This window comes from Pleurodeles waltl, unplaced genomic scaffold (assembly GCF_031143425.1).
Source record: "Pleurodeles waltl isolate 20211129_DDA unplaced genomic scaffold, aPleWal1.hap1.20221129 scaffold_39, whole genome shotgun sequence".
NCBI classification, from domain to species: Eukaryota; Metazoa; Chordata; class Amphibia; order Caudata; family Salamandridae; genus Pleurodeles; species Pleurodeles waltl.
In genome coordinates, this window is record NW_027150097.1 from 4,585,739 (window position 1) to 4,598,311 (window position 12,573).

Here is a 12,573-nt window from a genome sequence, read left to right on the forward strand (position 1 = left end):
TTAAGAATTAATATAGATGAGGATAATGCGATAATATGATTTATTAAGGAGCAAACAATGCAATCATATGGTCGAGTGAATGTTCTTTATTCTAATCAATGCCCCCATCTCCCTCCTCTCTTCTTTCTCTGGACAAATGTGTGTTCTCAGCTGCACATCAGAGGCCTTCTCAGATCTTGCTTCCAAAAAAACCCTAAGAAATGCAGCGGACATGAAATGTTTGCACCCCCAAACAGAAAGGATTATGGTCTAGGTCTGCCACATAGGAAACATTAAATACAAATTGAAGGGAGCACAAACTCTATTGTTTTAAATGGAGGAACCCACACTACAGTGAAGGGCTGTCCTTGCCTCGTCTTTGTGTGTGCTTTATAAATCCAAGGTGACTATAGTTAATTTAAATTAAGGCTGTTTTCGCAAGACTCTCTGCCATTTACAAATAATTTGTGTTGTGTGTGTTTTAGACAAATCAAGGGCTGCCTGCCCCTCCCCATGGTTAGGCCCTGCTCCCAGCTGATAAGTGGAGCTATGACGCATAGTGATATCACCAAGATGCTGGGAGTTCTTCTAAACCCTCCATCTCATTTATCTTGTCCTTGACTAATAAATGTATTTTATACAATTTGGGTCAAATTGCAGTCAGCACCCAGACGGGGTTTGGGAACAAATGGTCAATTTACTCAGGGGTGTAGCTTCAGGAAGGATGTTTGGGGTGTTACACCTGCTTAAAAAGTGTATTTTTTGATAAATAGTTGGGTACAGGTGCCTTCAGTTGAGTATACTGAGGATTTCACCAGTAATTTTTACATACAAACAAATGAAGACACACGCACACAAACACACTGTCCCTCTCTGCTTTAAAAGTCTTTAAAAATGTTGGTTATTTTACACAATAGTGTGGGCCTCATTTACAAAGTTTTGGTGCAGGGCAGCTTCGCAAGTTTTTTGCTGTGCTGTCCTGCATCAAAACAAAAGGGCAGGAATGTATTACATCTACAAGATACAGCGCATTCCTCTCCTGGTCCCCTGCGCTGGCGCACAATTTGCTGCCATGCGCCGAAGCTGGCACCTTTGCACCTTGGTGCAAGGGTGCCTGCATCGTGGAGATGATCGTTTTTCTGCAGGAAGGGATACCTTCCTGCATAAAACCAATCATGTGAGACATTTGCCTCCTTCATTGTGTGCTGTAGAATGCAGCACACATAGAAAGAGGAATAAATGGGGAGAAATAATGCTATTTCTTCCCGTTGCGCCACCGTTACGCCACCCATGAGGTGGCATAGGAATCTGACGCATTCCTAGACTTGTAAATCTGGGAATGTGTCAAATTCCATGGATGTTGCATGGGGACACCCACAGCGATACCCATGGAACGCCCCTTTGACGCAGAGTGGTGCGTGAAAGGGGGCCACATTTACAAGGCCATGTAAAGCCATACAAAGTGGCTTTGTATGGCCTTGTAGATATGACCCTCCAGCCTGCGCCACCGGTGCGTCAGAAAAAGTGACGCACCTGTGGAGCAAGCCGCTTGTAAATGGGGCCCGTGGTTTTGCTCATTTCTGGCCTCATTTAAAAGAAAGTGGTGCATTGCGGCGCTGTGCCAAAATTAGCAGCACTGCTCTGTGTTACTTCAGAAACGTAGGGATGCACCGTATTTACGACAATACGGTGCACCCCTGTGTTTTCCATAGCGCTGGCGCTAAAATTAGCAGCTTAGCACCAACGCTGGCACCCTTGCACCATTGTGCAGGGGTGTGTGCATTGCAGGGAATGATTGTTTATGTGCAGAAAAATATCCCTTCCTGCACATAAAGAATCAATAATGGCATTTGCTACTTCTATGTGTGCAGAATGCAACAAACATAGAAGTAGCAAATCGTCATTATTGAATGATTGTTTATGTGTGGGAAGAAACGTTCCTGCACCTAAACAATCATTGATGGTGTTTTGCTCTTTCTATATGTTCTGCAGAATCAAGCACACATAGGACAAAAACAAGACGAAATAAAGGTATTTCTTCATGTCACGCCATTTTAACACCACCCTTCGTCTGGCGTTAGTTTTTTGCGCTGCCTCAGGTTTACCAGTTCTCGTAAATCTGAGGCAGCGTCAAAATGCATTGGGTGTTGCCGTGGAACGCCCACAGCAACACCCATTGCACGCCCCTTTCACACTAAGTGATGCGTGTAAAGGGCCTGTATTTACAAGGTGGTGTTAAGGAACAAAAAGTGGCTTATCACCGACGTGTGAGTATGGCGCATGTGATTGTGCCACCGAAGCGTCGCTTGTACATAAGCCCTTAGTGCCCCCATCAATCTTTATTCCTCTCCCTTTCCACTGCCCTCTAAGCCCCTCTCATGCGCGTGCGTGTCTGATGTATGTTAACCACATGTGCCAGCATCCCTGTCGGAAAATCTGAAGGTTACACCCCAAATCTTACTCACCAAACTACACCCCGGAATTTACTTCTCAAAATGTCACTCTCAGGGCATCCAGGTGTAGCTTCAAGACGATCGCCTCATTTACCACAATAATATATCATGTATGTTATGTGTGTGTAAATTGTCCAGTTTGTGCCGACTCGAAGGGACAAATGCTGCATGTTGGCGCTAGAGACAAGGATTGATGCTGTCTGTACTTATTAAAATAAATCTGAAGTGTTTTCTGTTCAGAAAGATTGTCAGCGGGTTTGTGAGTCCTCTCTGCAGAGGATGTCTCAGTCGTGAATATCTTCACTGCTGTTGTGGGAGCTGAGTGAACCTGTCTGTAGCCTTCTTCTAAAGCACACATGATCTCTTCTGTGACTCTGCGCTTATAAAATAGGAGAAGGGCACGTGGGCGCTTTAATTCACCACCCGGTAAATAACTGTGACAGATTATTACACGTTTGTAAAGTGGGCAAAAGTTTCAGGTCCCACTGAGATTTGAACTCGGATCGCTGGATTCAGAGTCCAGAGTGCTAACCATTACACCATGGAACCGGATGTCTTAGTTACTCACATGCTGGGAGTGACAAGACTTGGTGGGGCTGGGTGGGGTGAGCTGTAGTGAGCTATTCATGTTTTCTTTCACTACAAGTCCTTTTACTTTTACATTTCATACAAAGCTCCAGGTATATGTAAAAAGGGGCATTTAACAAGGAAATACACAAACACCCAGAGCTGCAGCCTGGATTCTTTTTAAAGGGCGCGTAGAAGTCACGTCCGCTTTTACACGTCCTGTGACTCAGCTCCTTTCATTTACCTCGCACTTCTAGCGCTTAGAAGCCTTATGAAAGGAATGAAACGGGGCCCTTTCCTTCACAAGCTTCAGTTAAACCCCCGCTCTCCCCCCACGTGGAGCGAGCAGAACATGTAATGTGCACATTTTACAGGAGAATAAAGCGCGGGTTTGAACAGAATCGTCCGGTTCCTCTTGTGAAGTTACTTGGAAGCCCCGCAGCGAGGGGCAGGTGAGACCTGGAGGGGTCGGTGAACTCCTCTCGGTGAAGAGACGGAAGAAGGAGGAGAGATATGTGACCTCTGCACGAGCTGCGGTGGAATTAAGGAGGAAGAAAATGTCCGGCCACAATAAAAATGTGTCCTTCCCATACCGGGAGTCGAACCCGGGCCGCCTGGGTGAAAACCAGGAATCCTAACCGCTAGACCATATGGGAGCTGTGTGTGACCTGCCCGGGTCTGTTTATAAATAGAGGCCTCTGCACCGCAGCGCCTCCTGCAGCCTTCAGTGAGCTACCAGTGTCTGCACTGCGGGGAGCTGGACAGACAAGCAATAAGGACACAAACTTCACTCTAACAAGGAACCAGAACATTCTTTTAACCCGAGTTGTGCTCATCGCTCTTTACAACATGGACAGTCTCGGGATATTTAGGGAGATGACAGAAGAACACCTCAATATGAAAACACACAGCACTGCACATCACACACCGAGCAGCACTGCAGCACTGCACCGGGTCCGTTCACTGCAGTCTGACCCTTACAGCAGCGCTGCACATTCACCCTCACTGCAGAACTCAACGTGGCGACAGAGTGCAGCTGTAGCTAGAGTACCGATCACTGTGGCAGTTAACACCGTGACACAGCAGCACTGCACAAGGTGACACTCACAGCAGCACTGCAGAACTCTACGTGGTGACACACAGCACTGCACATCACACACCGAGCAGCACTGCAGCACTGCACCGGGTCCGTTCACTGCAGTCTGACCCTTAGAGCAGCGCAGCACATTCACCCTCACTGCACGACTCTACGTGGTGACACAGCAGCACTGCACAGAGTGACCCTCACTGTGGAATTGTACATGGTGACACAGGAGCACTGCATTACCCGACACTCACTGCAGCACTGCAGAACTCTACGTGGTGACACAGCAGCACTGCACAGTGACCCTCACTGTGGCAATGTACGTTGTAACACAGAAGCACTGCATTACCTGACACTCACTGCAGCACTGCAGAACTCTACGTGGTGACACACTGTAGGTCTGCACAGAGTGACCTTCACTCTGGCAAGGTACATGGTGACATAGGACCACTGCACAGAGTGACACTCACTGTTTCAATGTACATAATGAAACAGGAGCACTGCACAGGGTGACACTCACTGCAGCACTGCACAGTCACCCTCGTCACTGCAAACTAGAGGTGTCAGTGCAGCTCTACACAAAGCGACCGTCACGGTGGCAATGTACACGGTGACACAGCAGGACTGCACCGAGGCACTGACAGCACCACTGAAAAGTCACCTCATTTCTGCAAAGTAGAGGTGTCAGTGCAGCACTGCAAATGTCAACTGCATTTGTGTAGAGTCTGATCCTCACTGCAGCGCTGCACAGAACGACCGTAGTGACAGCTTCACACTGCACTGCACCAGGAGCGATAATCAATGCATTAGTACAGTCACACTCACTGTGGACTTGCGACAAGTGAACTGTGCCCATCTCCTGACAACACTGTCCAGAACGACTCTCATTACAGCACTGCACACTGTGGCCTCCTCTACTGCACTGCACACTGTGGCCTCCTCTACTGCACTGCACACTGGTCCTCATTGCTGAACTACAGGCCGGAAGTCATAACTACACTGAATGCTGCACTTATTACTGTACTCATCACTGCACTCAATATTGCACTGAATGCTGCACTTATTACTGCACTCAATGCTGCACCTGTTACCGCATTCATCGCTGCACTCATTACTCCACTCATCACTGCACTCATTACTGCACTCATTAATGCACTCATTACTACACTCAACACTGCACTAATTAATGCACTCAATGCTGCACTTATTACTGCACTCATCACTGCACTCATTACTGCCCTCATTCCTGCACTTATTACTGCCCTCAATACTACACTAATTCCTGCAGTTATTACTGAATTAATTACTGCACTCATTACCAAACTCATTACTACACTCATTACTGCACTTATCACCGCACTAACTACTGCACTCATTACCGCAATCATTCTTGCACTCATTACTGCTCTTATTAATGCCTCACCACTACACTCATTACTGCACTCATTACTGCGCTTATTACTGCACGCATTACACTCATGACTGCAGTTATTACTGCACTTATTGCTGCACTAGTTACTTCACTCCTTTCTGCACCCATCACTGCACTCATTACTGTACTCATCACTTAAGTGATCACTGCACTCATTACTGCACTCGTTACTGCGCACATTACTGCACCCGTTACTGTAAACATCACTGCAGTGTACAGTGAATTTTCAGGCAGCAGTCAAACGAGCCGATCCCATTCCAGCGCTGCGAAGAATGAGCTTCACGTAGAATTACACACACCGCCCCCTATGTAGCGCTGCCCAGCGACCCTCACTGCGGCGCTGTACATTGACCTTCATCACAGCACTGCACTGTGACCCCTTCTCTAGCACTGTACAGTGCCCATGACAGGAGCACTGTCAGTGGTGACCGACTCGACCTCTCTTGCACCGGCGACCATCGCCAAAAATAGATTCATGGAGGTTTTGATTTTCACTTTTTGCCCTGTAGATAATAGAGTATGAGAGGTTTGCAAACTACCCGGATGTGCAATGAAATAGCAAAATACCGGCCAGAAGCCGACATTGACCCCTGACCTGATGGAACTGGCAGGACTGACAGGTAGCTCGGAGGGGCCGGGCCAGTGCTGCGGAAGCATTTGCCCCTAAATCCTAACACTCTCTATCAGGAGGAGGAATCGCCATCGTCTTCAAAGACTCCATCAGCGTCACCACCTCCACCGAAGACACCCCCCTCGCCGCTGAACACCTGCATTTCCAGATTCGCACCGACCCCAGGACCACCCTCAGAGGATCCCTCGTCTACCGTCCCCCCAGACCGCGCGCCCCTTTCAGCGACTCCATCGCCGACTTCGTCTCCCCGCACGCCCTCGCCTCGCCGGACTACATCCTCCTAGGCGACCTCAACTTCCATCTGGAACAGAACAACGACCCCAACACCACCGCTCTGCTCGACAACCTCGACAACCTCGGCCTCAAGCAACTGGTGAACACCGCCACCCACATCGCCGGACACACGCTTGACCCCATTTTTTCCGCCAGCAAACACGTCTCCTTCAGCCACGCCTCCGCTCTACACTGGACCGACCACAGCTGTGTCCATTTCACATTCCGACGCAAGACCGCCACCTCCGCACTCAACCCATCCCCCGTCGACAGTGGAACAAAATCTCCGAAGAACAGCTCTTCTCCACGCTCACCATCAACCAACCCACCCTCACCACCGACGACCCCAACGACGCAGCCCTCAGCCTCACAAACTGGATCACCAACTGCGCAGACAACCTTGCACCCCTCAGACGCACGCATCGACAGGCCAACACCAAAAAACCTCTCTGGTTCTCTGACACCCTTAAGGAATAGAAGAAAACCTGTCGCACCCTCGAGAGAATCTGGCGCAAGGACCACACCGCTGACAACATGACCGCCCTCAAGAACGCGACCCGCGAACACCACCACCTGATCTGCGCAGCCAAAAGGAATTTCTTCACCGACAGACTGTGTGGCGTTGGCAGGTCACGGTGCAGGCCAGTGGCTCCGCTGGCAGTGGCGCAGTGGTTTTTCCTCTTGAACAGCACAAAAGACACAGTTCCCAGTGCTGTAGGTTGAGGAAACTGAAGTCTTTGGTGTCCCAGAGACTTCCAACAGGAGGCAAGCTCTATTCCAAGCCATTGGAGAACTTTCTCAAGCAAGAAACAAGGCAAAGTGCACCCTTTGCAGTCTTTTCAGGCAGGAACAGCAACTGCAGGCCAGTCCAGCAAATCAAGACAGCAAAGGGACATTACTTCTCCTTTAGCTCTTCAGTTCTGCTCCTGGCAGAGGTTCCTCTTGATTCCAGAAAAATTCTAAAATTCTGGGGTTTTGGGTCTTCTTCTTATATCCTGTTCTGCCTTTGAAGTTGGCAAACTTCAAAGCAAACTCTCAAGTGTTTGTAAGATCCTTCCTTGTCCAGGCCAAGCCCCAGACACGCACCAGGGGGTTGGAGTCTGAATTGTGTGAGGGCAGGCACAGTCCTTTCGGGTGAGAGTGACCACTCCTCCCCTCCCCTCCCCTCCAGCACAGATGGCTAATCAGGATACGCAGGCTACACCCCAGTTCCCTTTGTGTCACTATCTAGAGGAGAGGTGTGAACAGCCCAACTGTCAAACTGACCCAGACAGGGACTCCACAAACAGGCAGAGGCACAGAATGGTTTAAGCAAGAAAATGCCTACTTTCTAAAAGTGGCATTTTCAAACAGACAATTTAAAAACCAACTTCACTAAAAGACGTATTTTCAAATTGTGAACTCAGAGACCCTAAACTCCACATTTCGATCTGCTCTCAAAGGGAAACTATGCTTTAAGGATATTTGAAGGCAGCCCCCATGTTAACCTGTGAGAGAGATAGGCCTTGTACAGTGAAAACACTAATTTGGCAGTATTTCACTGTTAGGACTTATAAAACACACTAGTATATGTCCTACCTTAAATATACACTGCACCCTACCCCTGTGGCTATCTAGGGCCTACCTTAGGGGTGCCTGACATGCAGTAAAAGGGAAGGTTTAGGCCTGCAAGTGGGTACACTTTCCAAGTCGAACTGGCAGTTTAAGACTGCACACACAGACACTGCAGTGGCAGGTCTGAGCCATGTTTACAGGGCTACTAATGTGGCAACCAGTACTGCAGGCCCACCAGTAGCATTTGATTTACAGGCCCTGGGCACCTCTAGTGCACTTTACTAGGGACTTATTAGTAAATCAAATATGGCAATCATGGATAAACTAATCAACAGTACAATTTACAAAGAGAGCATATGCACGTTAGCACTGTTTTAGCAGTGGTAAAGTACCATGAGTCCTAAAGACAACACAAACTGGTCAGAAAAATTAGGAGTAAGGAGGCAAAAACACTGGGGATGACCCTGTAGAAAGGGCCAGGTGCAACAGTTTACTTGTTATTGATCTCAGGGTCACATATATTTATGTGGCTCGTTCACTGTGCCAAACTATTATGAAATTATAAGCTATAACATGTCTACTTGAGAGGGAAACTCTACATTGCATTCATATCTTTCTATACATCTATACTACATATATAATACATGCATAACAGTTCCCGATTTCATTAATCAAACAAGCATGTAAACGCTAAAGTAGAAAAGATGAAATAAGGTGAGATGAATCACAAACATTGAGCAAATTTAAAAATGTTTTTTTTTATAAGGTGGTATTTTGTGTAAATATATGAGTAATGCGTGGTGTGTAAACAGAATGTAAAGTCTTATTTTTTAAAAACAGTCTTTATATATATATTTATGTGTATGCATGTGCATTTATAGTTGTATTTGCATGTTTGTAGCCCTGAATATGTCCGTGTGGACGAAACACGCTGGCTTCTATGTTTACTATGAATTGCGGCTACTATGGCTACCATGAACTACAGAGGAGGATGGTTTTATGAACATTTATGAATTTAAAAAAATTGTTTCACCAAAGAAAGCTTTGAGAATCTGTACCATTCATAATTTTGGAACCAGACTTTGTTGAACTCTCATGTTATGGAACCTATATGAGTTCTGAGTCCTATGTGGATATTGAATTTCCAGGGCTCTGTCCTGGGTAGGGGGGACTAGGAGGGCTGGTCTGCAAGACTCGTGCACCATTTCCATGGGGGAATTTAAAAGATATAAAAAAAGTTTTTTACTAGTTTGGTGAGGTGCGGCATTGATCGCCTTGGCCCTTCTTTTGACTTAATTGGGTTTATTGCAAAGTAACACAACCCAGCCCATAGCGCTGCCTTGTGTTACCTTGCATTGGTAATATGTTCCATGGGTGGCGCATGGACTTTCCTGTGTATCCACCCATGGATTTCTGGCGCATTCCCAGATTTATTAAAGCAAGTAAAGCTGGGAATGTGATGCAATGATATGCCTTCCCCGGTGAGGTGTAAAGAGAAGAAATATCTTTATTTCGCCTCGTTACTTCCTCTTTGTATGCCTGCTGCATTCTGCGTTCTGCAGCAGGGCACGAGTTGGCGCTAGGCAGCCTCAGGTGCAGCAGCGCAGGAAGAGAACTGATGAGCATCGCATCTTAGTAGAGTTGGCACTCTTCAGCTCTCTCCCATCATGCAATGCAGCGCAGCGGCGGCCTTTCTGCACTGCGTGGCCTGAATAAATGCGTTCCAACTTCTCTTCGAAAGCAGACGGATGCCGGGGGATGAACCAGTGCGTGCAACTGATAATGACACATTCGTGTGGGTGGACTGAATATAGCTTCTGAATATACTGGGGCTGGAAACCTTTGTTGTGTGTCGTGCTCCACTGGATGACTGAGACATGCATTAAACATGGTGGCATTATTTTCTGTGCCTATTGCATCACCAGCGTTAGTGTTGGGACCCCTTGCAGGCTCCTGAGATGTTACTGAGGCCGTGAGGCTGGTCAATCCCTAACACAACTTCCTGACATAGAGACATCCGGGGCACTTCCATCCCACCGTGAACTGATGAGGGTCACTTTTACAGTTTAGACAAACCAAGGGCTTGACTCAAGTGGCACCAGGATCTTTGATTGTGGTCCTAGTCCCTAACCAGACTCTGACCTCAGGTCTGGTTCACAAGCACCTCCTCTCCTGGTGGGCTGGCCATTGTTTTTGCCAGGAGAGTAACAAAACTGGAGGGGGCCCTCTGCAAAGAAGGTGGAGGGTCCCCCTTCCGGACTCACTCAGGCCAGGTGCTATGCTGAGGGGGTGTCCTGTTACACCACTGGTTTTTGCGCCTGTGGTCAGATTGTTTCTTTTTCGTGGTCACCTCTGGCTCCAAGAAGCACGGTGAGGGATGGAGTCAGCCATATTCTCACTCTTGGCTCTACCAATGTGAGCAGTATTGTTTGGTACACATACGGGGGGTCAAGCCAGGGCCACCGACCACGGGAGCACCGCCAACAGGCTGGCAGTGCTCCCACGAGCATTCTGACCGCGGCGGTTCAGCCGCGGTCAGAAGCGGAAAGTCGGCGGTCTCCCGCCGACTTCCCGCTGCTCGGGGGAATCCTCCATGGCGGCGGAGCGCGCTCCGCCGCCATGGGGATTCTGACACCCCCTACCGCCATCCTGTTCCTGGCGGGTCTCCCGCAAGGAACAGGATGGCGGGAGGGGGTGCCGCGGGGCCCCTGGGGGCCCCTGCAGTGCCCATGCCAATGGCATGGGCACTGCAGGGGCCCCCGTAAGAGGGCCCCACTGTGTATTTCAGTGTCTGCAATGCAGACACTGAAATACGCGACGGGTGCAAACTGCACCCTTCGCACCCCTGCAACTACGCCGGCTCAATTCTGAGCCGGCATCCTCGTTGCAGGGGCATTTCCTCTGGGCCGGCGGGCGCTCTTTTGGAGAGCGCCCGCCGGCCCTGAGGAAATGTCTGAATGGCCGCCGCGGTCTTTTGACCGCGGTGCGGTCATTTGGCGGCAGTACCTTGGCGGACGGCCTCCGCCGTCCGCCAAGGTCATAATCACCCCCACAACAGTGTTTTGCCTTCCCATTTTGGGTTGTTGACATCTGGGTGGGATTTTGAGGGTTTTAATCTGAATTGATGCTATATAGACTACAAATGATTTCCTTTGAAACGATGAACCATGGCCGCCCCTCTGACACTTCATTGGTCCATCCATGGCCGCCATCTTCTCACCTTTCACTACCACCTCCTCCCCCAAAGTGGTCAACCAGAGATCCAGTCTGTGGGTTCCGAGGGCAGTCAGAAGTTACTGGCCCATGGTTGTATCAATGAGTGATGTTTACTTCTGGTGTCCTGGTCCCTTGGAACCCTGGGCCCCCAAACTGGGGCAAAGCCCCCCTTTTAGCACCTGACTCTCAGAATAACAAGGCAGACCAGACAAGACTTACTCGGGCGCCCACATTTATGAAATGGACAAGTGGGAAAAAGAAATTGCAACCTGACTCTATTAGCAAACTTTGGTCCCTGTATTCATGTCCTTAACTTTTCATGCAAAAACGCTGATCGGTTTCTGAACAATGGGTATAAAAACGTGAAGGTAATCTAGGCGGTTCCTGCTTGTACTTGACTGCTTTACTCAGTCTTGCATCCCCAGGAGTTCTTCTCCAGGATGTTGAATGCGATTTTTTTCAGGCAGAATATTACTCCTGTCTAGCGCATAATTTGAACTGAGTCGCATGCAGGAGTTTATAATGTGACACCATTGAATGTTGACTGAAGGCAGTAAGAGGTATTCTCAGTACATGGCAGGAGCAAACAGACGTTAGGAATATGTGACCATCCAATTCTTGGCCTCTTTGCAAAGCGCATACACCAAGGGTCACTATGTCAGGTGCAGTTGTGAATCTATTTAAAGGTGTGGGTGTGGTGGCAGTCTACGTGAATTTTAGTCTATATGTTTAAGCCACTCCCTAATTATATAGGCCCCACCCCTTTCAGGGACTCCACTTTTTTTCTATCCGACTTCGAGAGCTCTTTCACCTCATATGTCTAGTTCTGTAAAAACAGAGAGCTTGGACAACTTCATCTCAGTAATCGTTCCTCCGCTCTCCCGAAATACTGTGGAATTTTTCGGTCTCTGCAGCTCTATCAAGGCTGCTGACATCCAATTGATGATTCGTAGCCTTGTGGGCTGTGAGTGCTTTGGCTGTGCTGCCCCCTGGCAGTCACTCTGTGAAGATGCAGGTACCTGGGAGCAACCCAGACTACTTCTGAGCTGCTTCTTCTCTGTGTGAACCAATCCAGTGTCAGGACTGGAGTCGGTGCTGTTAGTAGATAGAGAAGGAGTATAACTCGAGCCCCAGGAGGGCAGCCTGGAGCCTGTGACAGATGCAGGGGAGTGTCGTCAAGGAAGCAGCTGGAAGATAACTGGAGAGGGGTCTGTGGGGCCATCAGCCTGGTGAGGAAACCCAGGAGTCAAGGGGTGTCCTGGGGGAGGGGCGTGGCTTTGTCTGGCTCAAGGGGAGGGGTTAGTAATAGTCAATGCAGGGACTGCTGCTGTCCTCCGTGTCCTGGGCTCTGTGTATGTGTAGAAGTTCTAAGGTTGTAAATAAT

At 48.7% G+C, this 12,573-nt stretch overlaps 2 non-coding genes across 2 annotated transcripts; both read right to left on the minus strand.

The window, feature by feature from the left end:
• Window positions 1-2,909: 2,909 nt before the first annotated feature.
• TRNAQ-CUG (transfer RNA glutamine (anticodon CUG)) lies at window positions 2,910-2,981 on the minus strand. Its single transcript has one exon. It is a non-coding gene; the product is annotated as a tRNA-Gln (tRNA).
• Window positions 2,982-3,583: 602 nt separating this feature from the next.
• On the minus strand, window positions 3,584-3,655 carry TRNAE-UUC (transfer RNA glutamic acid (anticodon UUC)). Its single transcript has one exon. It is a non-coding gene; the product is annotated as a tRNA-Glu (tRNA).
• Between the last annotated feature and the right edge of the window lie 8,918 nt (window positions 3,656-12,573).